At 37.1% G+C, this 25220-nt stretch overlaps 1 pseudogene; it reads left to right on the plus strand.

Annotated features, from left to right (window-relative positions):
* The first annotated feature begins 3057 nt into the window (after positions 1–3057).
* The window catches only part of LOC102852470, a 143794-nt pseudogene continuing 121631 nt past the window's right edge, over positions 3058–25220 (plus strand).

Raw genomic sequence — 25220 nt, forward strand, 5'->3', positions numbered from 1 at the left:
GTACTTTAAGTTACTTTCTATGCACCTGAGAGCTGGACAATAAGTAAGGATAATAGGAGAAGAATTGATGCCTTTGAACTATGGTGTTGGAGAATAGTCCATGGACTGCCAAAAGAACAAAGAGTGTAGCCAGAGTGCATCATGGAGGCAATGATGATAAAGCTTAATCTCACGTATTTTGGCATGTTGCTAAGAGTGGCTACTCTTGGAGAGGAACCTCATGCTTAGAAAGGTGAAGGGTCAGTGAAAGAGAGGAAGACTCTCCTTTGACACAGTGACTGTAGCAATGGGCTCAAGTATGACAAAGATGTTCAAGGTGGCACAGGATAGGACAGAGTTCAGATCCATTGTTTATAGGATCACTAGGCACCCTGGTGGCCTAGTGACAAGGAGCGGCACTGCAATCTGAAGGCATGCGGTATGAATCCACCAGCCGCTTTATAGAAGAAAGATGGGCAATCTCCATCTGTGTGATTAATTGCCTCTGAAAACCTACCAGAGGGTCAGCCATGAGTCAGCTCCAACTTGTTGGTATATAACAACAACATGGGTCATACTTGACTTGATGGCAACTAACAACATGCTTTTTCTATGTTCTCCCTCCATTAAAAAATATGTAGAGAAAAGTATCTCCTCCTTTTTGTAAATTTCATTTCCAATAATGTCATTTCCTTTCATTCATAACTATATTTCTAAATCCTTCTTACAGTCTTGTGAGTATATTAAAATACTAAAGATAAACTCTGAGCTGATAAAGGATGTAGATTATGTGGTGCTGTATTACTTGTTGTGTTTACAGATCTGCCAGACTGACTAATAGTGATCCTGTGTGCAACAGATCTAAACTTTGCCGATCTTATGTTGTTCTCACAGCCTTCACTGTGTTCAAGCCCATTGTTGTAGTTTAAAATAAATTAACAATATTATTTTACATCCACCATAAAAAAAAACTCCATTGCTTTAAACAGACATTTTTAACAAAACAAAATATTTGGAGATTTTTTGTCTGCATACATCAGAGGAAAATAAATAAAAATCTAACGAGCAGATGTTGTTGCTGCTGTTGTGTACCATAGAGTCAGAATGGACCCACAACTGACCTTCCAGTGGGTTTTCAGTGTCATTTAATCTCACGGAAGGAGATTGCCCGTCTTTCTCTTGTAGAGCAGCTGGTGGATTCGAACTGCTTGCATTAGGGATTGCAGCACAACTCTTACCACTAGGCTACCAGAGCCCCAGTAATTAATATTCCTTACCACATAAAGCATTCCATCTGGTTTAATGTTTTCCTAAATTAGGCAACTTCATGAATCCCCATGGCAATGCCTATGTGCTTGGAGGAAGCCAAATATGTGCATTCACTAATGGAGTTCTTAATTAACTCACCTCCCAACAACCCCACACACCATATGCGTTTAAGAAAAAAGCAAATAAAGTGTACTGATGCTAAGGAAATACACATCAGCTATTTGCATTAGTAAATCCAATCCTTCCATAAACATTGACAATCAAAATAAAAACATACTTGGAACAAGGAAGCAAAATAACTGATCCCAAGGCAAATGGAGACAATGCAAAAAAGAAAAAAAAATTAAAAACTAAATATATATACTCAAAGTAATTTTGAAAAATAAATGTGTACCCACTGCTATGAAAAATAGAGCAGTTAAGAACGTAAGAGTTCTTGAAAACTGTAATTCCCAAAATAAAAATTCAGGAGTTCTGATAAATAAAACATGCACAGCTGAAATTTTTAATCAGCAGCCTGAAGATGAAATTGAGGATATTTTCAAACCATAGGGCAATAAAAGAGAAGATAGTTTCAGAGGATCCAGTATATGTGTAACAGGAGCTCTCAGTAGAGGAAATATAGAAAATATGGGAAAAGAAGTGATCAAAGAAAGAAGAGTTATTCATGCTAGGAAGATGGCAACACGAGCACATCTCTCTCGGTCTCTCCCCCACCTAATTAGTAAGATGAACAGTTAACACGGAGAGAGTCTTATGAGTGAAGAGGGGAAAGAAGAAAATGTGGCCTACTTAGGATTTAGTGTCCTAAGGAGACTATTTGGCCCAGTGAGGGCAATTTCTGTACAAAATCATTTACAAACTATAAATATCAAAGGATCAAAATGCAAGTGTCTAAGAAGAGGCCTATCACTAGAGAAACTGATAGATGGTTGTTTTGACTTGACTACAATAGCATTTTGTTGTTTGAGCCTATGGATGCCCTTGATCTATAGATCCATCTAGTTCCACCCTTGCATCCTATGCTTGATGGGAATTGTTTCATGGGACTTACTGTTAGTTGCCAACAAGTCAGCACCAAACTCATGGGAATCAGGTCTTTCTTCTTAGTCTGTATTAGTCTGGGAGCTCCACTGAAACTTATCTAACATTGTAGCAACACATAAGCCTTTACTCAGAAGTGGTGGCTAAGTATTAGATGCTTTGTCTGGAAATTGAACTCAAGTCTCCCATATAGAAAGTGAGAATATTACTAATGAACCAGAATGCTTCCTTACTAATGAGGTTTACCTGCCCCCTTCTTATGACTTAAGGAGTTTCAACTCACCACATTTAAACTAAAGCAAGCATACAGACAACGTGCCATGTTTCCACTTGTCAGCCTACTCACTGATGGACCATCAAAAGTTTCTTAACTCGCTTCTTCCTGTACCAGTGTACTAATTTATACAGGGGCCACTATGAGAGAGCAAAGAAGGGTATTTAGTCATTTAAGGGACCTCACCATGACAGTAAAAAAGGGAAAAAAAGAAATGTCTCCCATTAGACATTGGAGCCGATTAATGAGACTACACCAAGTAACATAGAAGAGGAAACATTTGCATTAGATAGATAGATAGATGATAGATAGATAGATAGATGATAGATAGATAGATAGATAGATAGATAGATAGATAGATAGTCATTGTTCTTATTATGTGCCATTGAGATAAGGACAAATCATAATGAACCGAAGAACAATAGATTGTGTGTGTGTGTGTGTGTGTGTGTGTGTGTGTGTGTGTGTGTGTAAAAGTATGTATAGGAATTATGGACATACAGAAAGGTAAGTTCAGTAAAAAATAAGAGCATCAAAAAGATTCCTTTAAAAAGTAAAATAGTAATATTTTCATTCCTTAGAGGAAAACCAACGTATAACAAATACTTAAGGAAATACAATAAACATGAAATATTAACTAAAGGAATAATGTATATCAACAATGGTTGAAGATCTAAAAATAAGAAATCATTATTGAAAAGACAAAGAAAAGTAATTAAGAAAATTTGAAACATAGAAAGTAGATACCGCAAGAGGTTAAAGGGGAAAAAAGAATACCAGAAAGGTCATCCATGGTAGATAAGTTTTAGCAGAGCTCTGATATTTAGACAGACTAGGAATTGGGATTGGCCATCCACTTCTTTAATAGCAGGCCTCTGAAAGCCTCATGGATGACAGAGGAACATGGATAGTGACAGTATTAGCAGTAGAGCACAGATTGGAAGTCAAACAAAATGAGGAGAAACAGCTAAAAAAACTATTTAATAGTTGGAACATGAAATATACAAGGTATGAATATTAGAAAGCTAGAAGTTGTAAAAAATTAAATGGAATGAATGAACATCACCATTCTAGGCATTAGTGAGTTGAGATGAACTGGCTTTGACCACTTAAAATCAGAAAATCACGTGATATACTATGTCAGAAATGAAAAGCAGAATAGTGGTGTTGCATTCATAGTTATAAAGACAATTTCAAGTTCAATCGTGAAGAATAGTGTTGTAAGTGATAGGATGTTATCCACACGCACACAAGGAAAACCTGTAAATATGACTGTTATTCAAGTATATGCACCAACAGCTAAAGAACAAAGTTACTTCTCTTTGATACTTAACAAATTTTACAGTCCGAAATTGACCCCAAATATGCAATCAAGTCATATATTAAATCATATGTTAATCATATGATATGTTAATCAAATGATATGTTAATGATAATTGGTCACTGGAATGCAAAAGGTGGGAACAATAAATAAGGAATGGTAGTGGGGAAAGTAGAAAAGTATGGACTTGTGACAGAAACAAGTCCAAAAATCAAAAGATTGAATTTTGTATGTTCAATGATTTATTCATTGCAAAATCTTTCTCTTAAGAAAAAAAAGCCCAAATGTCCCCTAATTGAATGGATTGAGAAATCATGGTACATTCACACAACAGAATACTATGCAGCACACAGGAGCAATGATTTTGTAAAATACTACCTAAGTTGAGAGGGACTGGAAAACAGTATGCTAAGTGAACTAATTCAGTCCCCTAAAGACAAATATTGCATAGAACTCTTGTTATAGAACAAATATGAGGATCCAAGGTGAGGGAAGGGTAGAAGCAAAGAGGTGAGGATGGACGGGGAGAGGTTGGAATGTTACTCATAGGGTCACACAATTTGATGGGTGGAGAGAGGGTAGTGAAGGAAATGGGAAAGACCTGGTGTCAAAAAAACCATATTTGAACTTTGTAAATAAACCCACATAAAATAAAGGCGGGGGGGGGAATAATAGAAAAAGAAAACACACAAACAGCAACTTTACACACAGCCCTCAGCAGATGGACCACATAGGAATTGGGTTGACTATATCTGTGGAAAGAATCATTGGAGAAGAATAATATCAGCTATCAAAATGAGGCAGGTGCTGACTGTGAACAGACCACGACATGTACAAGTTAAAATTAAGGCTGAAGAAAATGAAAACAAGTTCATGAGAACCAAAATATGATCCTGAGTTTATTCTACCTTAGTTAAAAAGCATGTTAAGATTGGTTTGAAGCATTAACAGCTGATGAGTTGTCGAATGATATATAAAATAACATCCATGAAGAGAACAAAAGTCACCAAAAGAGGAGGAAGAAAATACCAAAATGGATATCAGAAGAGACCCTGTACACACCCATGTTTTATTGCAGCTCTGTTCATAATAGCAAAGAGATGGAAAGAACCTACATGTCCATCAACAAACAAATGGATAGAGAAGCTGTGATACATTCACACAATGGAATACTACACTACATTGAAAAACAAGGAACTCATGAAGTATTCTTTAAAATGGGTGACCCTGGAGGACATTATGCTGAGTGAAATATATCAGTCACAAAAGAACAAATACTGCATAGTGACACTGTTGTAAAATAGGACTGATATCGGGGTTGAGGGGAGACTGAGAAAGATGGAATAAATAATGTATACTGCATTGAAACAGATGAGGGAGAAAACTGTTTAAAAGGGATATGTAATTTGGCATTATTGTCATGACAGGAATCCAGAATGAAGGCTGTATAGTGGAGTGTACCCGGGAGGAGGGATTATTGTAAAACAATAAAAGAATTTTTCTTTTACTTTTCAAAGAGAAGAGTGAACTTGGGGGGGGGTGCAGGAAGAAAAGTGCAACAATGAATTAATGGAAATCCAAAGTCTCTAAGTTTTCATTAAAATTAATCAAATAAAAAGAAGAAGAGACCCTGAAAATTGCACTAGAGCATTGAGAAGCCAGAACAAATGGAAGACATGTTGAAGTAAAATAGTTGAACAGAAGATTTCAAAGTGTAGCTTGAGAAGACAAAGCAAACTATAAGGGAATGTGCAAAGGCCTAAAATTGAGGACTGAAAAGGGAAGAACTCACTTGGAATTTCTCAAGCTGAGAGAACTGAAAAACAAGTTCAAGCCTCAAGTTGCAATACTTAGGGATGCTATAGTAAAAGTCTTGAATGAACCTGAAAGCACTAAAAAAAAATGGAATGCACAGAAACAAATGTACCAAAAATAATTGGACAATACCAAAATATTTCAGGAAGATGATGAAGAGCCAATGATAATGAAAGAAAAAGATCAAGCTACACAAGAGGCATTGGCCAAAAATAAGGCCACAGGAATTAATGTGATATCAATTGACATATTTCAACTAACAAATGCAGCTCTGGTCACCAGTCTATGCTAAGGAAACATGGAGGACAGCGGTCTGGATGACAGACTGGAAAAGATCCATTTTTACTCTGATTCCCAAGAAACAGGGTCTAAAAGAATGTGGAAATTATCAAACAATATCATTAATATAAATTGCGAGCAAAATAGTGCTGGATATTATTTTAAAATAGCTAGAATAATATATAGACAGAAATTAAAGCTAGATTTAGAAGAGGTCATGACACCAGGGATATCATTGCTGGTATCAGATGGATCCTAGCTGAAAGCAGAGAATTCCAGAAGAATGTTAATTTGTGCTTTACTGACTATGCAAAGCCATCTGGCTCTGTGGTTCATAACAAATTATGGCCAACACTGTAAGAATGAGAATTCCAGAACACTTAGTCGTGCTCAGTAAAACTTTTACTTAGACCAAGTAGCTGTTGTGTGAACAGATCAAAGGAACATTATATAATTTAAAAGTAAGAAAGGGTGTGCATCAGGGTTCTATCTTTTCTCCATACCTATTCAATCTGTATGCTGAGCAAATTATTTGATAGCCTGGACTCTATTAAGAAGAATGTGTCATAAAGATTGGAGGAAAACTTATCAATAACATACATTAGGCAGATAACACAATCTCTATTGTGAAGTGAGGAGGGCTTGATGTACTTTTGTTGCAGAAGATCCAAAAATACAGCCTCCAATATGGATTGCATCTCAACATCAAGAAAATAGAAATTTTCACCACTGGATCAATAAGCAATCTTATGATAGATGGAGAGAAGATTGAGATTGTCAACAACTTCATCTTACTTGGATCCACAATCAACACCCTTGGTACCAGCAGCCAAGAGATCAGGAGACGTATTACACTGGAAATGTCTGCAGACAGGGAACTCTCGAAATTATTGAAAAGCAATGATACCAGTTTGAGGGCTAAGGTACACTTGATTCAGTCTATGGTTGTTTAAATCACTGGCTATGCTGCTGAGAGCTAGATAATCAATAAAGATGACAGAAGAATAATTAATGCCTTTGTACTGTAGTGCTGAAGAAGAGTACTGAATACATGAACTCCCAAAAGAATAAACAGGTATGTATCGGAGAAGATGCAGCCAGAGTGGTCCTTGGAGGTAAAGGAATAAAGCTTTGTCTCACATACACTGGATATGTGGCTTAGAAGAGGCTAGTCATTAAAGACAAACATTATGCTTAGAAAAATGGAAGGCTGACTAAAAAGAGGAAGACCCACAACTAGATGGATTGGCACAGTGACTAGCTACGAGCTAAAGAAAGTCAGAGATTATGAGGATAGCACAGGATAAGATAGGGTTTAGATCTGTTGTCAATAGGGTCGGAATGGGTTGTACTTAACTTGATGGCCCCTAACAACAACAACAAAAGAGAAAACAAAAAAAATTTACATTACATATTAAAATGTGTCCAGTAAAAATAATTTTAAATCATACATATTTTTACAAAATCTGTTTAAAACTATGAACTCCAACAACTTTTAAAAAATGATTCTAAATGTCAATAGACAGCATGCAGATTAACTTAAAAAGGAAGAAAATCAGAATATAGCTCTCATATGTAACTCTTAAAGGCTGTTGTTGTTATGTACCATCGAGTCATTTGTGACTCATAGCAACCATATGTAAAACAACCCTAAACTCTGCTCTGTCCCGTGCCAATCTCACTGTCTCTGATACACCCATCCTGATTACCCCAGTCACTGAATTAATCCACCTCATAAAGGTCCTTCCCCTCCTGCGCTGTCCCTCCACCCTCCCGTGCGTGATGTACCTCTCCAAAGACCGGTCCCTCCTTACAACATGTCCAAAGTATGGCAGACGAGGCTTCAGAATCCTTGCCTCCAAGGAGCAGCCTGGTTTAACCCTCTCCAGGACAAATCTGTTTTCTTAGCTGTCCAGTGTATACGCAATACTCTTCTCCAGCACCACAGCTCAAAAGCATAATTCTCCTTGTATTCTCCCTAGTCATTGTCCAACTCTCTGACAAATAACAAGTGGTTGCAAAGACCATGGCCTGTATCAGACATACCTTAGGCTCCAGAGAGACACCGTTGCTCTTCAGTACTTTGGAGAGGTCCCTAACAGCAGACTTTCCAATCACAATATATCTTTTAATTTCCTGGCTGCTGGTGCCAAGAGTGTCAACCGTGGAGCCGAGCAAACTGAAGCTGTGAACAATCTCAATCTCTTTGCCATCCATCCTGATTCTGCCAATTGGTCCAGTGCTGAGAATCTCTGTCTTCTTGACATTGAGCTTCAATCCATAGTGAAAACTGCAGTCCTTGACCTTCTGCAGCAAGCACTTTAGGTCCTCCTCAGTTTCAGCAAGCAGGGTTGTGTCATCTGAATAACACAGATTGGTGATAGATCTTCCACCAAACCTGATACCACATTTCCCCTCATAGAGCCCAGCCTCGCGGATAATCTGTTCTGCATACAAGTTGAAAAGGTATGGAAACAGGACACATCCCTGGTGTACTCCCTTCTCAATTTTGAACCATGCAGTGTTTCCTTGCTCTATTCTGATGACTGTCTATACTGTCCAAGTATAGGTTTCACATTAGCATGATCAAGTGTCCTGGGATTCCCATTCTTCTCAGAGTCAGCCACAGTTTGTTATGATCCACACAGTCAAACGCCTTTGCGTAGTCAATGAAACACAGATAGACATTCCTCAGGTATTCCCTGCTTTCAGCTAAGATCCATCTAACATTAGCTACAATATTCCTAGTACCAGTACCCCTTCTAAACCCATCCTGGACTTCCGGCAGTTCTCTGTTGATGTGCTGTTTCAGTTGCTTGCATGTGAAATCAATGATATTATTCTATAGTTTCCACACTCTGTTAGGTCACCCTTCTTTGGAATGGGAACAAATATAGATCTCTTCCAGTCATTTGACCAAGTGGTTGTTTTCCAGATTTCTTGGCACAACTTGGTGAGCACGTCCAGGGCAGCATCTGTTAGTTGAAATATGTCAATTGGTATACCACCTATTCCTGGGGCTTTATTCTTGCTATTTCCTTCAAGCAGCTTGAACTTCTTCATTCATCAGCATAGGCTCTTACTCGTATGTTATTTCATGAAATTCTTCTGTGTCTGCCAATTCCTTTTGATAAATTAACTCAATATATTTTTTCCATCTTCTTTTCATACTTCCTGGATCACTTAATATTCTTCCTAAACCATCTTTGATTATATCAACTTGAGGTTTGAATTTGTTCTTCAGTTTCTTGAGCAGATAAAAATATTTACAGGCTTTTGAGAGACTGGAAACAAAATCTAAGAATTCTTTTGCTGCGTGTGTGTGTGTGTGTGTGTGATCTCTGTGGGAGGTCATGAGAAAACATAGCATATAGTCACAAAATAGATAATACTTAATGAACAAATAAAATTAATTTCAAACAAATATCCTAAGTGAAAGACTGCATGTACAAAAACATCGTCAACATCTTTGCCTCTAAAGAACACTCTGGTCCTCCAAGAAAAAATTGTCTATTTTTTTAAATGAAATTTTTATTTTACACTAGTTTACTTACAAAGTTCATATATGTTGATTTTCACACTGGATCTTTTTGCATTTCCTTTACTCACCCCACCCTCCACCATCAAATTGTGAGACCCTATGATTAAGATGCTATGGGCAATGTATTGAATGACCCAGAAAGCATCAAAAGAAGCTGGAGGGAATACACAGAGTCAGTGTACCAGAAAGACTTGATTGGCACTAAAAATTTTGGGAAGTACCATAGAAACAGGAGCCAATGGTAATGAAAGAGGAAGTGGAAGCTGCATTGAAGGCATTGGCAAAAAATAAGGCCCCAAGAATCGATGGGATACCAACTGACTTATTTTCAATTAATAGATGCAGCCTTGGATGCACTCACCCACCTATATCAGGAAATTTGGAGAACAGCTGTCTGACTAATGGATTAGAAGAGGTCCATTTTTTGTTCCTATTCTCATGAAAGTTGATCCAACTGAATGTGGAAATTATCTAATAATATCATTGGTATCACATGCTAGAAAAATGTTGATGAAGATAAATAAAATAAGTAAGAGAAAATAACTGTTATAAATAGACAGGGAATTGCCAAAAGTTCAAGCAAGATTTAGAAGGGACCGTGGAAGGAGAGATATCATTGCTGATATCAGATGGATCCTTGCTGAAAGTAAGGAATATCAGAAGAATGTCTATTTGTGCTTTATTGACTAAGCAAAGGTGTTTGACAGTGTTGATCATGACAAGTTGTGGCTGACATTGGGAAGAATGGGAATCCCAGAGCACTTCATTGTGCTATACCTGGATCAAGAGGATGTTGTGTGAATGGAGAAGGGGAGCACTACATGGTTTGTAATTAGGAAGAGAGTGAGTTAGGGATGTGTTCTATCTCCATACCTGTTCAATCTATATGTTGAGCAAATTATCTGAGCAGCTGGACTCTGAAGAGGAATGTGGCATCAGGATTGGAGGAAGACGCATCAATAACCTACATTATGCAGATGACACAACTGTACTTGCTGAAAGTGAGGAGGATTTGAAACACTTGATGCAGAAGATCAAGGAATGCAGACTTCAGTATGGATTGTGTCTCAATATCAAGAAAACAAAGATTCTTACCACTGGTCCCATAGGCAGCATCATGGTAGATGGAGAGGAGAGTGAAACTTCCAACAGCTTAATCATGCCTGGATCCCCAATTAACACCCTTTGAACGAGCAGTCAGGAAATGAAGAGGTGCACTGCAATGGGAAAATCTACAGTTACGTACCTTTCCAAATTACTGAGTAGTGATGTCAGTTTGAGGACTAAGGTGTGTCTGACCAGGTCATAGTCTTTCCACTTACTAGCTTTGCATCTGAGACCTGGACAATGAATAAAGATGACAGAAAAAGAATTAATGCCTTTAAGTTGTGATGTTGGAGAAGAGCACTGAACAGTCCAGGGGTGGCCAAGGAAATGGATATGTCTTGGAGAGGGTTCTTTGGAGGCAAAAATGATGAGGTTTTGCTTTACATACTTTGGACATGTTGCTGAAAGGTTTTATTCCTTGGAGAGGGACATAATGTTGAAAAGGGTAGGGAGTTGATGAAGGAGAGGAAGACCCTCAACCAAGAGGATTGACAGTGACTGCTGCAATGGGCTCTTGTGTGTCAGGAAGTGTGAGGATGGCATAGGACAGGAATACGTTCTGACCTTTTGTTGATAGGGTCACTATGAATCATACTGGACTCAGTGGCACTTAACAACAACAAGATCAACATGAGTAATATCTTTCTATTTCTACAATATTGGTCTTATGTAGTATTTGTCCTTATGGAACTGAGTTAGTTCACTTAGCATAATGCTCTCCAGTCCCTCTCAAATTAGGTAGTGATTTTCAAAATCATTACTCCTGTATGCTGCATAGTATTCCATAGTGTGAACGTACCATACTTTCTCAATCAGTTCAGTTATTGGATTTGGGCTGTTTACATGTTCTTGCAATGGTGAATAATGGCTGCTAAGGACACTGTTATACAAATCTCCATTTGTGCCTCAGTTCTAATTTTTTTGGGATATATTCCAAACAGTGAAATAGCTGGGTCATATGGAATTTTTATGTTAAGCCTTTTTAGGAAATGCAAAACTGCCTACCAGAGTGGTTGTACCATTTTACAATCCTACCAACAGTGTCTAAGAGTTCCTAACTCTCCACATCCTCTACAACATTTATTACTTGCTGTCCTGTTAAACTTTGCCACTACTACTGGGGTGAGATTCTATCTCATTGTGGTTTTTATTTGCATCTCTCATATTGCCAGTGATTTTAAGGATTTCTTCATGTGTATGTTGACCATCCAAATATCTTCTCCTGTGAAAAATTTTATCATGTATTTTGCCCATTTTGTAATTGTGTTACCAATTTTTTTACTTGTGGAAACACTATAAGATTCTGTAAATTTTTTCTGAGACCCTTGTCCAAAATAGTATTGCCAAGTGTTTTTTCCTAATCAGAAGGTTTTCTTTTCACTCTGTTGGGAAATATTTTGACATGCACAGGGATTTTATCTTTAGAATGTTCCGTTCATCAATTTTATCTTCTTCAGATTGTCCATTCCTGGCTGTTATTAAGTAGTCTCTTTATACCATAGATTAGGCCATCTAAGCCTGATCCCAGTTTGTCTCTTATGAACTTTATGGTTTGGGGCTTTACTCCCAGGTCTACGATCCACCTGGAGTTGATTTTTGTGCATTGTGTGAGATATGGATCCTGTTTGAGCTTTCTGCAGGTAGCAATCCTGTTTCCCCAGCACCATTTAAAGAGGTTGTCATTTTCCCATTTGATAGGTTGTATTCCTGGTTGAATATCAATCAGTTGACTAAAGATAGATGGCTACATTTCTGGGTTCTCAAACATATTCCATTGGTCTATGTGTCTGTCATTGTACCAGTACCATACTGTTTTGATTACTACCACTGTGTAGTAGATTTTTAGGTCAGAGAGTGCTATGTCTCCAACTTCATTTTTTATTTCAGAAGTACTTTGCTTATTCGGGACCTGTTTCCTTATAAGTGCTTTGCTTATTCAGGGTCTCCTTCCTCTCCAAATAAACTTGACAATTTCCCTTTCAATCTCTTTGAAAAATTAATTTGGTATTTGTATTTGGGAATTAATTTGGGAATATGTTAAACATATAGATTGCTTTTGTTAGTATTGTCATTTTCACGATATTGAGTCTTCCTACCCATGAACAGGGCACATTTTCCCATTTCTTTAGGTTTTCATTGTGTCTTGCAGAAATGCTCTGTAGTTTTCTTTATATAGATCTTTTGCATCCCTCATTAGGTTCTTCCAAGTGCCTCCATTTTTTTATTGGCTACTGTAAATGTCATTGCTTACTTTGTTTCCTTATCTGAGTTCTCACTGTTGCTGTAGAGGAATCCCACTGATCTTATATCCTGCCACTCTACTCAATTGACCTTCTAACTTTTCATTGTTGTTGCTGAGTCTTTTGGGTTTTCTGTGTACAATATTATTAATCTGCATATAACAATAGATTAACCATCTCTTTGCCAATCTGGATGCCTTTTATTTCCTTCTTTTGTTGTATTGCCCTAGTAAACATTTTCAATAAAATATTGAATAGAAGTGGTGACAGTGGGCATCCTTGTCTGGTCCAGGTTGGCAAAGAAAATACTTTTAGTCTTTCTCCATTGAGAATGATGTTGACTCTTGGTTTTATAGATATACTTTTCATGATATTAAGGAAATTCCCTTCTATTCCAATTTTGCTGAATGCTTTTTTCAGGAAGGGATATTGTATTTTGTCAAATACCTTTTCTGCATCAATTGCTAAGATCATGTGTTTCTTGTCATTTACTTTGTTAATATGGTGAATTACATTGATTATTTTTGTATATTGAACCATCCTTGCATACCTCTTATGAATCCCACTTGGTCATGGTGAACTTTTTTATGTGCTTTGGATTCTATTGGCAAGGAGTTTGTTAAGAATTTTTGCATCTATATTCATGAGATATCTTCATCTGTAGTTTTCTTTCTTGTTAATATCTTGGCCTGGTTTTGGTATTAAGGTTATGCTGACTTCATAGAATGACTCTGGGAGTGTTCCTTCTTTTTAAATTTTTTTTTAAATAATTTAAGTAGAATTGGTGATAGATCCTCTCTGAATGTTTGAATTCAGCTGTGAAGCCATCTGGTCCAGGACTTTTCTCAAGAGGAAGTATTTTTATGACCTTTTCAATTTCTTCTTTTGTGATGAGTCCGTTCAAGTGTTCTATACCTGTCCTTGTTCACCTGGACAGGGCATGAGTTTTGAGGAACTTGTCCATTTCCTTCAGGTTTTCTATAGCTTTTCATAATATTGTGATAATATAATTTAATTTCCTCTGGTTCTGTTGTGATGTCACCTCTATCATTTCTTAATCACATTATCTGTGTCTTCTGTCTTTTTCTTTTGTTAAGTTTGCCAGTGGCTTGCCAATTTTACTAACTCTTTCAAAAAACCAGTTCCTGGTCTTATTGATGGTTTCAATTGTTTTTCTGTTTTCTATCTCATTTACTTCAGCTCTTGTCCTTATAATTTCTTTTCTTCTAGAGGCTGTAGGATTAGAATATTGTTCTTTCTCTGTACTTTGTGTTAGATTGTTGATTTTTCTTCTTTCTTCCTTTTTTATGTGTGTGCCTATTGCTATGTACTGTCCCTTAAGGACCACCTTAGCTGCATCCAAGAGGTATTGCTATGCTGTGTTTTCATTATCGTTTGTTTCAAGGAACTTTTTAATTTCATTCTTTATTTCTTTTAAAACCCAATCTGTGTGGGTAGTTTTGTAAGCTTTACCCTTTTGTGGTTAATTTCTAGTTTTATGGCATTGTGATATGAGAAGATATTTAGTATTATTTTAATGTTTTTAATTTGTTGAGGCTTGCTTTGTGTCCTAATATATGATTGACTCTGGAGAATATACCATGTGCACTTGAGAAGAAAAGGAATTGAGTTTTAGTTGGGTGCAGTATCCTGAATACATCCATAAGGTCGTGTTGACTGATTGTATAGTTTAGATCTTCTGCATCTTTGTTGTATTTATTTTGGGTTGACCTATCCTTTGGTGATAGTTGTGTGTTGAAATCTCCTACCACTGTTGTCGTGCTATTTCTTTCCTCAGTTCTGTTAACTGTTGTTTTATGTCTTTTGTAGGTCTATCAGTTGGTGCATAAATGTTGACCAATGTTAGGTCTTCTTGATCTGCTGTGCCTTTAATCTATGTGTAATTCCTGTCCTTATCTTTTATGGTGGTTTCATTGTAAAATCTGTTTTATCAGATATTAGTATTGCCACTCCTGCTATTTTTGTGATTGCCATTTGTTTGGTATATTTTTTTCCAGCCTTTGATTTTGAGTCTTTTTTAAGATGTGTCTCTTGTCGGCAACATATTGATGGGCTTTGTTTTTTTGTTTTTTTTTCATCCATTCTGCTAATTTTTTTTCTCTTAATTGGTGCATTTAATCCATTCACATTGAGTGTGATTATTGTAAGGTCAGGTTTTGCTTTGGTCATTTTGCCGTATTTCTTTTTTCTGTTGTTTCTGGCTACTATGGTATATGCACTTTCCTTTGTTGTCTCCTTTTGAAGGACTTCACTCAAAATTTCTTGTAGTTTTGATCTTGTTTATACAAATTCCTTATGTTCCTTCTTTTCTGCAAAGAATCTAATTTCTCCTTCAGAGTTGATGGAATGCTTTTCTGGGTATAGGATCCTTGGCTGGTAATTGTTTTCTTTCCATTTTCTGTATATGTCATCCCATTGTCTTCTAGTTTGCATGGTTTCTGCTAAGAAATCAGAACTTAATCTAATGTTTTCCCCTTGGTACATGACTCTGTTTTTCTCATGCTGCATTTAGAATTCTATCTTTGTCTTTTAATTTGGAGAACTTGACTATTATATGTGTTGATGTTTTTCTTTTTGAGTCTAGCCTATTTGGTGTTTACTGTTCTTCTTAGATGTAGATTTCCCCATTCTTCTTAATACTTGGGAAGTTTTCTTCTAGTCCTTCTTGCTCATATTTCTCAGTGATTTCCTTGCCACTCGTGTTCTGGAATTCCAATCATACATATATTGTTCCTTTTGATGTAATCCCACATGATTCTAATGTTTTCTTCATTTTCTCATCTCTGATTTTTCTTCTAATACATTTCCAGTGAGGTCTTGTCTTCTAGCTCACTGACTCTCCATTCCATCTCTTAAATTCTACTTTTTTGTCCCACCAGCATGTTGGACACTTCTGCCATTTCTGTCTTAATACTCTGAATTGCATTTTCATACTTTCTTGTTATTTCCAGTACTGTGCTGGCTGTACTCTCTCTGTCTTGTGTTGATTTCATAAAGTTCTTGTTATCTCCTTATCTATGCTATGAATTCTTTCTTCCATTTATTGCATTTTCTTTTGTAGTTCTTCAAGTTTTTTCTCATCAATATATTTCCTCTGGATTGCTGTCTCTATGGCATTTGCTCTCTTAATGACTTCCATTGTTTCTTCCATCATTTGCATCTTTCCATGTAGCTGTTCAAATAACTCCACCTCAACATATGTCTTCTGCTTCTCTCTATCTGGTATATTTGTTGGGTCTGCTTTTTTAGGAGAAGGGTTATTTTGTTTTTTCATGATCACTAAGACAGAATGCTGTAACCTTCTGTGAGAAGAGCATGACCCATGGAAGAGCATGGCTCATGAGAAGAACACAACTTCAAGAAGATTGAGGCCCATGAGGAGCATATGACCCGTGAGAAGACAGCAACTAGAATTGTCTATTTTTTTTTTGTAACCCATGGGTTAGTCACTTCTGTTCTTCAGTGCCACAAATCAAAGTCATTAACAATTCTTCTGTCTCCCTTACCCATTGTCCAACTTTCAGATGCATAGCAAGTGACTGAAAAGACAAAGGCTTGAATCAGGTACATCTTGATCATTAAACCCACATCCTTGCTATTTAGCATGTTAGATATATTGATAGATTTATATATATTTAGATATCTATTAACAACAGGTTTTCCATATGCAACACATTGTTTGATTTATTGGTAGCTGTTATGATAGATGTTGACTGAGGATCCAAGTAAGATGATGTCATTGACAACTTCAATCTTTCCTCCATCTATTATGATGTTGCCTATTGGTCAACTGGTGTAGATTTTTGTTTTCTTGATGCTGAGATGTAATCCACTTTCTACAGGCTAAATTGTGTCATCTGCATGATGCAGGTTATTCACTAGTCTTCTTCCGATCCTGATGCCACATTTCCCCCTGTATACTTCAGCTTCTTGAATTATTAGTTCAGCATCCAGTTTGAGTAGGTGGGAGAAAAGAAGCAACCCTAATGTACACCTTTTCTGACTTTAAAACATACAGTATTTTTGTTGTTTTTGCTCTGTTTATATAATAGCTTCTTGGTCTGAATGTAGGTTCTGCATGAGCACAATTATGTGTTCTGGGATTCTCATTCTTCTCAATGTTAGCCATAATTTGTCATGATCCACACAGTCAAAGTTTTGCTGTTGTTGTTTTTGTGTACATTGAGTTGGAACTAACCCATAAGTGACTCTCTGGCAGATTTGCAGAGGCATTTAATCATGAGGGAGGAGATAGCTCTTCCTTCTCCCATGGAGCAGTATTGCCGAATGTTGGGGAAGAAGGGAGGACCTCTGGCCAGGACAGGTCCCCTAAGCTCCAGATAAATGCAAGCCTCCCAGTGGCCTTTAATACAGGGTAGAGAAATCTCCCCTGTGTTTGTGTAAATCTGTACCGGTTTTAGAAAGCTCACCACCTGGGAAGATGGCTGCGAAGTCTGTCGAGCTGAGAGTCATCCACTTGAGACTGAGGTTCTCTTAACCAATCTGCATGTCCCATATCTGTAAGCCCACCCTATCCTGTTTTCCTGTTTACCTGGTTGTATATATGTGTGATCCAGTCCCAATAAAATTGAGCTGGATTGACTCTAATCTTCTCCCAGAGTGGTGTATCTCTGTCATGCTTACCTCCATCAGAGTGTCACTGTTAAGTTGCAGGCAAACTGACAGTGACAGAGCAGCTGGTAGATTCAAACCATGTGCCTTTGGGATTGAAGCGCAGCTTCTTGTCACTAGGCCACCAATACGCCCTTTAAAAGCCTTAGCATGGTCAATATAACATAAATAAACATTCTTCTGTTATTCTCCACTTTCAGACAAGATCCATCTGCAATCAACAATGATTTCACAAAAAGTAATAGTAATAAAAAACCCAAATAAGTATTTTGACACTTAGAAAGCTGTTAAAATTTACACTAAATGTTATCATTTCATTTAGAACACTAAATTAAAATTTGAGAGTGATTTTTTTAAAAAAATTATTAATGCAAGAAAAAGTAACTCATAGTACAGAAGATTTCAAAAGGCAGTGCAGGATGACAAAGTAAAATATTACAATGAAATATGGAAGGAGCTGGGGTCAGAAAATTGAAAGGGCTGAATACGCTCAGTATTTCTTAAGTTCAAGGAACTGAAGAACAAATTCAAACCTCGAGTTGCTATAATCAAGGATGCCTTAGGAAGAATATTATCCAGAAAGTATTAAAAGAAGATGGAAATAATATACAGAGCCATTGTACCAAAAGGAATTGCAGACACAGAAGAATTTAATGAAACAACATACGAGCAAGAGCCTATGGTGATGAAGGAAGAAGTTCAAGCTGCTTTGAAGCAAATAGCAAAAAATAAGGCCCCAGGAATAGATGTTATACCAATTGACATATTTCAGCTAGCAAGATGCTTCCCTGAACGTGATCACCAAGTTGTGCCAAGAAATCTTGAGAACAACCACTTGGCCAAATGACAGGAAGAGATCTATATTTGTTCCCATTCCAAAGAAGGGTGACCCAACTGAGTGTGGAAACTACAGGACAATAGCATTGATTTCACATGCAAGCAAGATTCTACTGAAGATTACCCAAAAACGACTGGAACAGTACATCAGAAGAGAACCACCAGAAGTCCAGGCTGGGTTTAGAAGGGGTCGTAGTACTAGGGATATTGTAGCTAATGTTAGATGGATCTTAGCTGAAAGCAGGGAATACCCGAGTAATGTCTATCTGTGTTTCATTGATTATGCAGAGGTGTTTGTGTGGATCATAACTGACTGACTCTGAGAAGAATGGGAATTCCAGAACACTTGATCGTGCTAATGCAAAACCTATATTTGGACAGTATAGACAGTTGTCAGAACAGAGCAAGGAAACACTGCATGGTTCAAAATTGGGAAGGGCGTACACCAGGGATGTGTCCTGTCTCCATATCTTTTCAGCCTGTATGCAGAACAGATTATCTGAGAGATTGGGCTCTATGAGGAGAAATGTGGTATCAGGTTTGGTGGAAGATCTATCACCAATCTGCGTTATTCAGATGACACAACCCTGCTTGCTGAAACTGAGGAGGACCTAAAGCATTTGCTGCAGAGGGTCGAGGACTGCAGCTTTCACTATGGATTGAGGCTCAATGTCAAAAAGACAAAGATTCTCGCCACTGAAGCAATTGGCGCAGCATCAGGATGGATGGTGAAGAGATTGAGATTGTCACAGCTTTAGTTTGCATGGTTCCACAGTCAACAATCTTTGCACCAGCAGCCAGGAAATTAAAAGATGTATTGCGATGGGAAAGTCTGCTATTAGGGACCTTTCCAAAATTCTGAAGAGCAATGGTGTCTCTCTGGAGACTAAGGTGTGTCTGATACAGGCCATGTGCTTTGCAATCACTTGTTATTTGTCAGAGAGTTGGACATTGACTAGGGGGGATAGAAGGAGGAGAATTGATGCCTTTGAACTTTGGTGCTGGAGAAGAGTATTAAATGTCCAGTGAACTGCTAAGAAGACAAACAGCTTCATCTTGGAGAGGGTTAAAGCTGGCTCCTTGGAGGCAAGGATTATGAGGCTTCGTCTGACATACTTGGCGTGTTGTAAGGAGGGACCAGTCCTTGGAGAGGGACATCATGCTTGGGAAGGTGGAGGAACAGCGCAGGAGGGGAAGGCCATTTAGGCGGTGGATTGATTCAGTGACTGGGGTAATTGGATGGGTATATTGGAGACAGTGGGATTGGCACAGGACAGAGCAGAGTTCAGGGCTGCTGTTCATAGGATCACTATGAGTCGCAAGTGACCCGATGGCACATAGCAACAACAACAACAACAGACATTAATGTTAAGGACTGAGATCTTAAAAAAAGAAAAACACCAAAAAAGGTTGAAAAAATTTATATTAGGAATCTAGTCAAGGCCTGTAGGCTAACAGAGATTGAGTTCCAGACTTGCACCATTTCCCAGTCTCTCTAGGCTTAGTGAACAGAAACTCATTCTTAAACTCATGCTAACCTTCTGTTGAACTGGCAAAAACTCTGCTCCAAACTAGACTCCTTGTCTTCACCTATCTTAGAAGTAAGTAGCAAGAGCACCAATCAGGTGTCCTGTGCACCCTTGTAGCTACCCACAAGTTTCCTCCTTTTCTCTCTCTTTTTAAGATATATTTTTCTTTACCACCTATTCTTTATATATATATATACTAGTTTATTTACAAAATTCAAACACATTGGTTTGGTTTTTTTTTTTCACACCAGATTCCTTACCATTTCTCTCATCCCACACCCATCAGATTGTATGACCCCATGATTAACACCCCCCTCTACTTGCACATCCTCACCCATCTGTTTCCACCCTTCCCCCACCCTGGATCCTCATACTCATTCTACAATAATAGTCATATACAGTATTTGTCCTTGTGGGACTGAGTTAGTTCACTCAAAATAATGCTTTACAGTCCCTCTTAAATTAGGTAATAATTTTATAGTGGTTTACATATAAAGTTCACCACCCATTCTTTTAATGTTTTCTTTTCTTCTGCTTTTTTCCATCCCCTTATTTGTCTCTTCTCCCTCCCCTTTCTATTTGTTTTCTTCTTCCTTTGGACTTGTCCCTAATTTTTCTCTTTTACTCTTCAGTTCTGCTGGTATTTGGAGATTTTGTTTTATATGTTTCTGTTGCACCTGGACCAAAATTGATAATATCCACATAGCTCAGTCACAAACACTACTGCAGCTTTACCGCTAGACAAGAGCAAAGATTAGGAATACCAGATTCATGACAGACTACAACCAACACAAACCCAGTCTGCATCAGCTTCTCTAAATGAACAATGAACAGAGAACTGCACTATAACATCCACCAGAAGATAGGAAGTGGAACTCTAGGTATATCCAGACCAATGCACTGCATAACACTCTCATATGCTCAATCAGGTGTATCAAAACAACATAATACAAAGATAAGAACATCAAATGTCTCCAAAATAACAGAAAACTTTAAACCGCATATACACAGAAACAAGACAAAATGAGGCAAGCAAAGAACATATTTCCAAGGAAGAAATACTACTGGGACTTCTTGACAAAGAACTCAAAGAAACAAAGAGTGATTGTTAGATTCCATCTCTGAATTGAGAAAAGGTTGTAGGAAACCACAGACTAAAGTTAAAGATAAAATTGAATAAATTAATGGAAAATTAGAGATTCTAGATAAATATCATATTGGAATTTTTAAGATTAAGACAAAGATCTCAGAAATAGATAACATATTGGAAGGACAAAAGGATTGAATCAAAAGAATATTGCCTTCATGAGATGAAAGACAGATTGTCAGTATATTAATCTGTTAGAACTACAATCAGGAAAAAGAAGGAAGGAAAATGAACAAAGCCTAAAAATCATGTGAGACACCATCAAGAGGAATAATTTTTTGTTTGGAATTTCAGAATAGGAATAGAAAGATCAAGGAAAAGCACAGGGAAATCACTGAAAATTTGTTGGAAGAAAATGTCCGAAAAGTCATGGGGGAAATGAGACAATATGCATTTAAGGGAGCTCTGAATGCACCTTTGCAAGTAGCTCTCTAATTAGGAATTCAGGACTGCAATGTGGAAAACTTAGAAGTCATATAAAGAGATCAAATTGAAATAGAGAATATTGAAATTGAAATCTCAGAAAGAGATAACACATTGGCGTAGGGCCCAAAACAAAACACCCAAATCAGTGGAACACAAAATTAGTGAGGTGGAACAAATCCTTCAATACTCATCGAGGAGAGTAACAATTGAGGGGTGGGGGAATGGAAGGGAAATTAAGAAAGCACTAGAATTATGTAGGACCCAGTCAAGAGGAATAACTCACATGTGAGTAGTACTCCAGAAAAAGAAGAGACAAAACATGCACACAAAGAGTGAGACAGACAGATGGGGGGAAACTATAAGATTTGCTGGAAGGAAATTTCCCAAATGTTATTTAAAAAAAAAAAGGAAAATATGCATTCCAGAGGTTGAGTGGGCCTCAAATAAGATAGATCCCAAAAGAAAACACCAAAGCATATTATAACAAACTTTCTAGAATTAAAGGCCAAGAAAGAATACTGAAAACAACTCAATAAAACTGTTGCTATTATGTGCCATCAAGTCGCTTGTGACTCATAGCAACCCTATGTACAACAGCTCTGAACCCTGCTGTATTCTGAGCCAATTTCATTGTTTCTAACACATCTACCCCCATTACCCAAAAAAAAAATAGTTACCTACAAAAGAGAAAAAGACTAAGTTGTTATTTCTTGCTAGAAATCATGCAGACAAGATGGTGATGAGATGACACTTATGAAACTATGAAAGAAAAAAAAAGCCAACCAAGAATTATATAACCAGAAAAACTGTCCCTCAAATATGTCAGTGAAATTAGAATATTTACAGATAAGCAAAAAGTAAGAGAATTTGTGGAACTAGACTTATCTTACAAGAAATACTAGAGAGAGTTCTTCAGAGAGAAGACCAACAACAGACAAGAACTCATAATTAATACACATGACATCATTCAGAAGGTGACCTAGATGCAGAAATATGCAAAGTAAAATGAACTTATGAAAACAAAAATAGGGAACCAGACATATCAATTCCTAAATGAGAGCAATTATAAAGTAAAAAGTGGGAATAAATAGTCTAGCGACAGGGCTTCCATATGAGGAGAAAGTCGACGATTTCAAGATAAAGTGAACTGTTGTGGGGGTTTTGGGGGTTTTTTATATTGAGAAATAAAATAATCACTTACCAGGTAATATCAAAGAAAATTCACACACACACAAAAAAAGAAAATTCACAAACTTGCTCAATAAAGACAAAAAAGAGGGAAATCATGAAGACCTAGTAAACACTAAGACAGACGCAATAAAGGTAAAATAGTAAAAAAAAAAAAAAGAAATGAAGTCAGAACAGAAAAATAATAACAGCAAACAAATAAAAAAATGCACAAAAACATATAACAAAATGACAGCAATAAAACCAAATCTATTGAATATTAGTGGTTAAATGCACCACTAAGAAGAAAAAGAGTAACATAATGGATAAGATAGCATGACCTGTAAATATACTACTTACAAGAAACCTACAAAGATGCAGTAACAACGATAGACTAAAAATCAAAGAGTGGGAAAAACACTCCTAGCAAATGACAATCAGAAAAGGCAGGATAATAGTGGGCATGGTTCAATGGTGATTAATTTTGTAAAACACAGTATATAGGAATGACTGTATGATACACAATGTGAAAAGAAGAATGTTTGAAGCATAAGGTATATGAACAAAACACAATGTATACAAATTTTGCATGCAAACCAATATAAAATAAAACCACTAATAACTAAAAAAGAAGAAGATTGACAATATTAATTTTTTATAAACTTTAAGGCAAAACCTAGCATAGACAAGGAAGGGCATTATACAATTATTAAAAGGTGAATTGAATAAAAGGACATAATTATTGATATCTACAGACTCAATGATAAAGTCCCAAAATGCATAAATGTTAATCACTTTGAATAGAGAAACAGATAACTACTCAATAATAGTAGTCAAGTACCACTTTTGATTAAGATAAAATGACGAGAAAGAAACTCAACAAAGACACAGAACTAAAAAATATTTTTAACCAATCTGATTTCATAAATGTATATAGAACACTCGTCAGCAAGAGTATAATACTAGGATATTAAAAGCCTGTGCCATGATGGAGCTTCATTGATGAGTGTTTACATTTGAGAAAAAGATCCTCACACTTTGCACTCATTCCCACATCTTTTGTTGCACTATGCACGAGTTTATAGTTATCCTAACTTTGTGCTGTAGCACCTTACCAACAGCGTACTTTGGACAATTATACAGAGAGAGAGAGGAGATGATCAATACAATACACAATACAACTTCTATTATGCTGTTGGGTTCTGGTGAAGGTGAGCAAATGTCTCAGATCCTCATACTGTTCACTACTCTTGAACCAGTGCTCTTCCTTTTCTTGCCCTTTTGGCTATTTGGGAACTCGCTTATAACCAAATAATACAAGGGAGCTTTGGTGTGTAGTGAGTGGTAAAGGAGCTGCACTGCAAACCTAAAGGCATCAAGTTAAAATCTATCAGCTGATCTATGGGGGGGAAATGAGCTTCTCATATGATTTAAAGCCTCTGGAAACCCACTAACGGGTCAGTGATGAGTCAGTTTTGACTTGCAGGCAAATAACAATAACAGAGGTACATGGGTGGACTCACTTGATATGTGGGTTTAAAGAGAAAATGGGCAATAGCTGCATTGCAATTTCACTCAAGAAAGGCATGAAAAGCAATGAGGGCATTAGCTCATGCAGCTTGCTATGTCTTCTGGTCCTACTCGCACACTACCCCAGATATGCCAATTGCCTCTTAAGCACAAATTGCAACTGAACAGAACCTAGTTCCAAATGCATGATCACATGATGTATCATAGTCAGATGCTTCATCTCCACCAAAACCCAACAACATGATAGAAGTTGTTTTTGAAAAGGCATATAATTCTCTGCTATACAAGCTAACTCTTGAACCCTCGGGGCCTGAATTTGGCTGCCACAAACTCGACACTGCACATTTTTCTATTACGTTTTATGTCAGAGGTCTGCTGAGTCATTTGCGCCAAATGGCAAGGCTGCCTACTGAATGCTTTGCACAATGGACTGGCTGCAAAGCTCCTTCTTGCTCTAGGCACCATTCAGATGTCAGTTTCCTGTGTCACAGTATGTAAGCTGGAGTGGTATTCTCAAGAATGTAATATACAGTGTCCAGCACCTGAAAATGTCTATCAGGTATCATTCTTTCTTCTTTATAGTGGAGAATATAAGATATAATATTTGTTTTCAACTTTGAAGAATTATCTTTTGCATGCTCATAACTACTGAATTCCCTGATTTTTTCTGAATCTTTAAACTGCTTATCTTCTACTGTCAGGCACACAGATGTCTTGCCAAGGCCTCCAGCTTTCTAACGACTTTTTGTTCATCCATTTTGAGTAGTATAATCTGCTTGATATAGTAGATCAGTGTGTATTAATGGGATAAACAGACAGTCTAAATCTCTTTAGATGATATTATTATGGTGACCTATGTTGTTGTTGTTGTCATCATGGGTCACCAAGTCACCTGTGACTCATAGCAACCCTATACATACTAGCTATAAAAACTGCCCTCTCCTGTCTGATCAGATATCATCATGGGGGCTGATTACATTATAACTGTCAAACAGAGATCCAAAACCTAGCAAGTAGATAGACTCTTGACCATCAATCCCAGTGATCTTTTTTTTTAACTAT

This window comes from Elephantulus edwardii, unplaced genomic scaffold (assembly GCF_000299155.1).
Source record: "Elephantulus edwardii isolate Elephantulus edwardi_28Jun2011 unplaced genomic scaffold, EleEdw1.0 scaffold00042, whole genome shotgun sequence".
NCBI classification, from domain to species: Eukaryota; Metazoa; Chordata; class Mammalia; order Macroscelidea; family Macroscelididae; genus Elephantulus; species Elephantulus edwardii.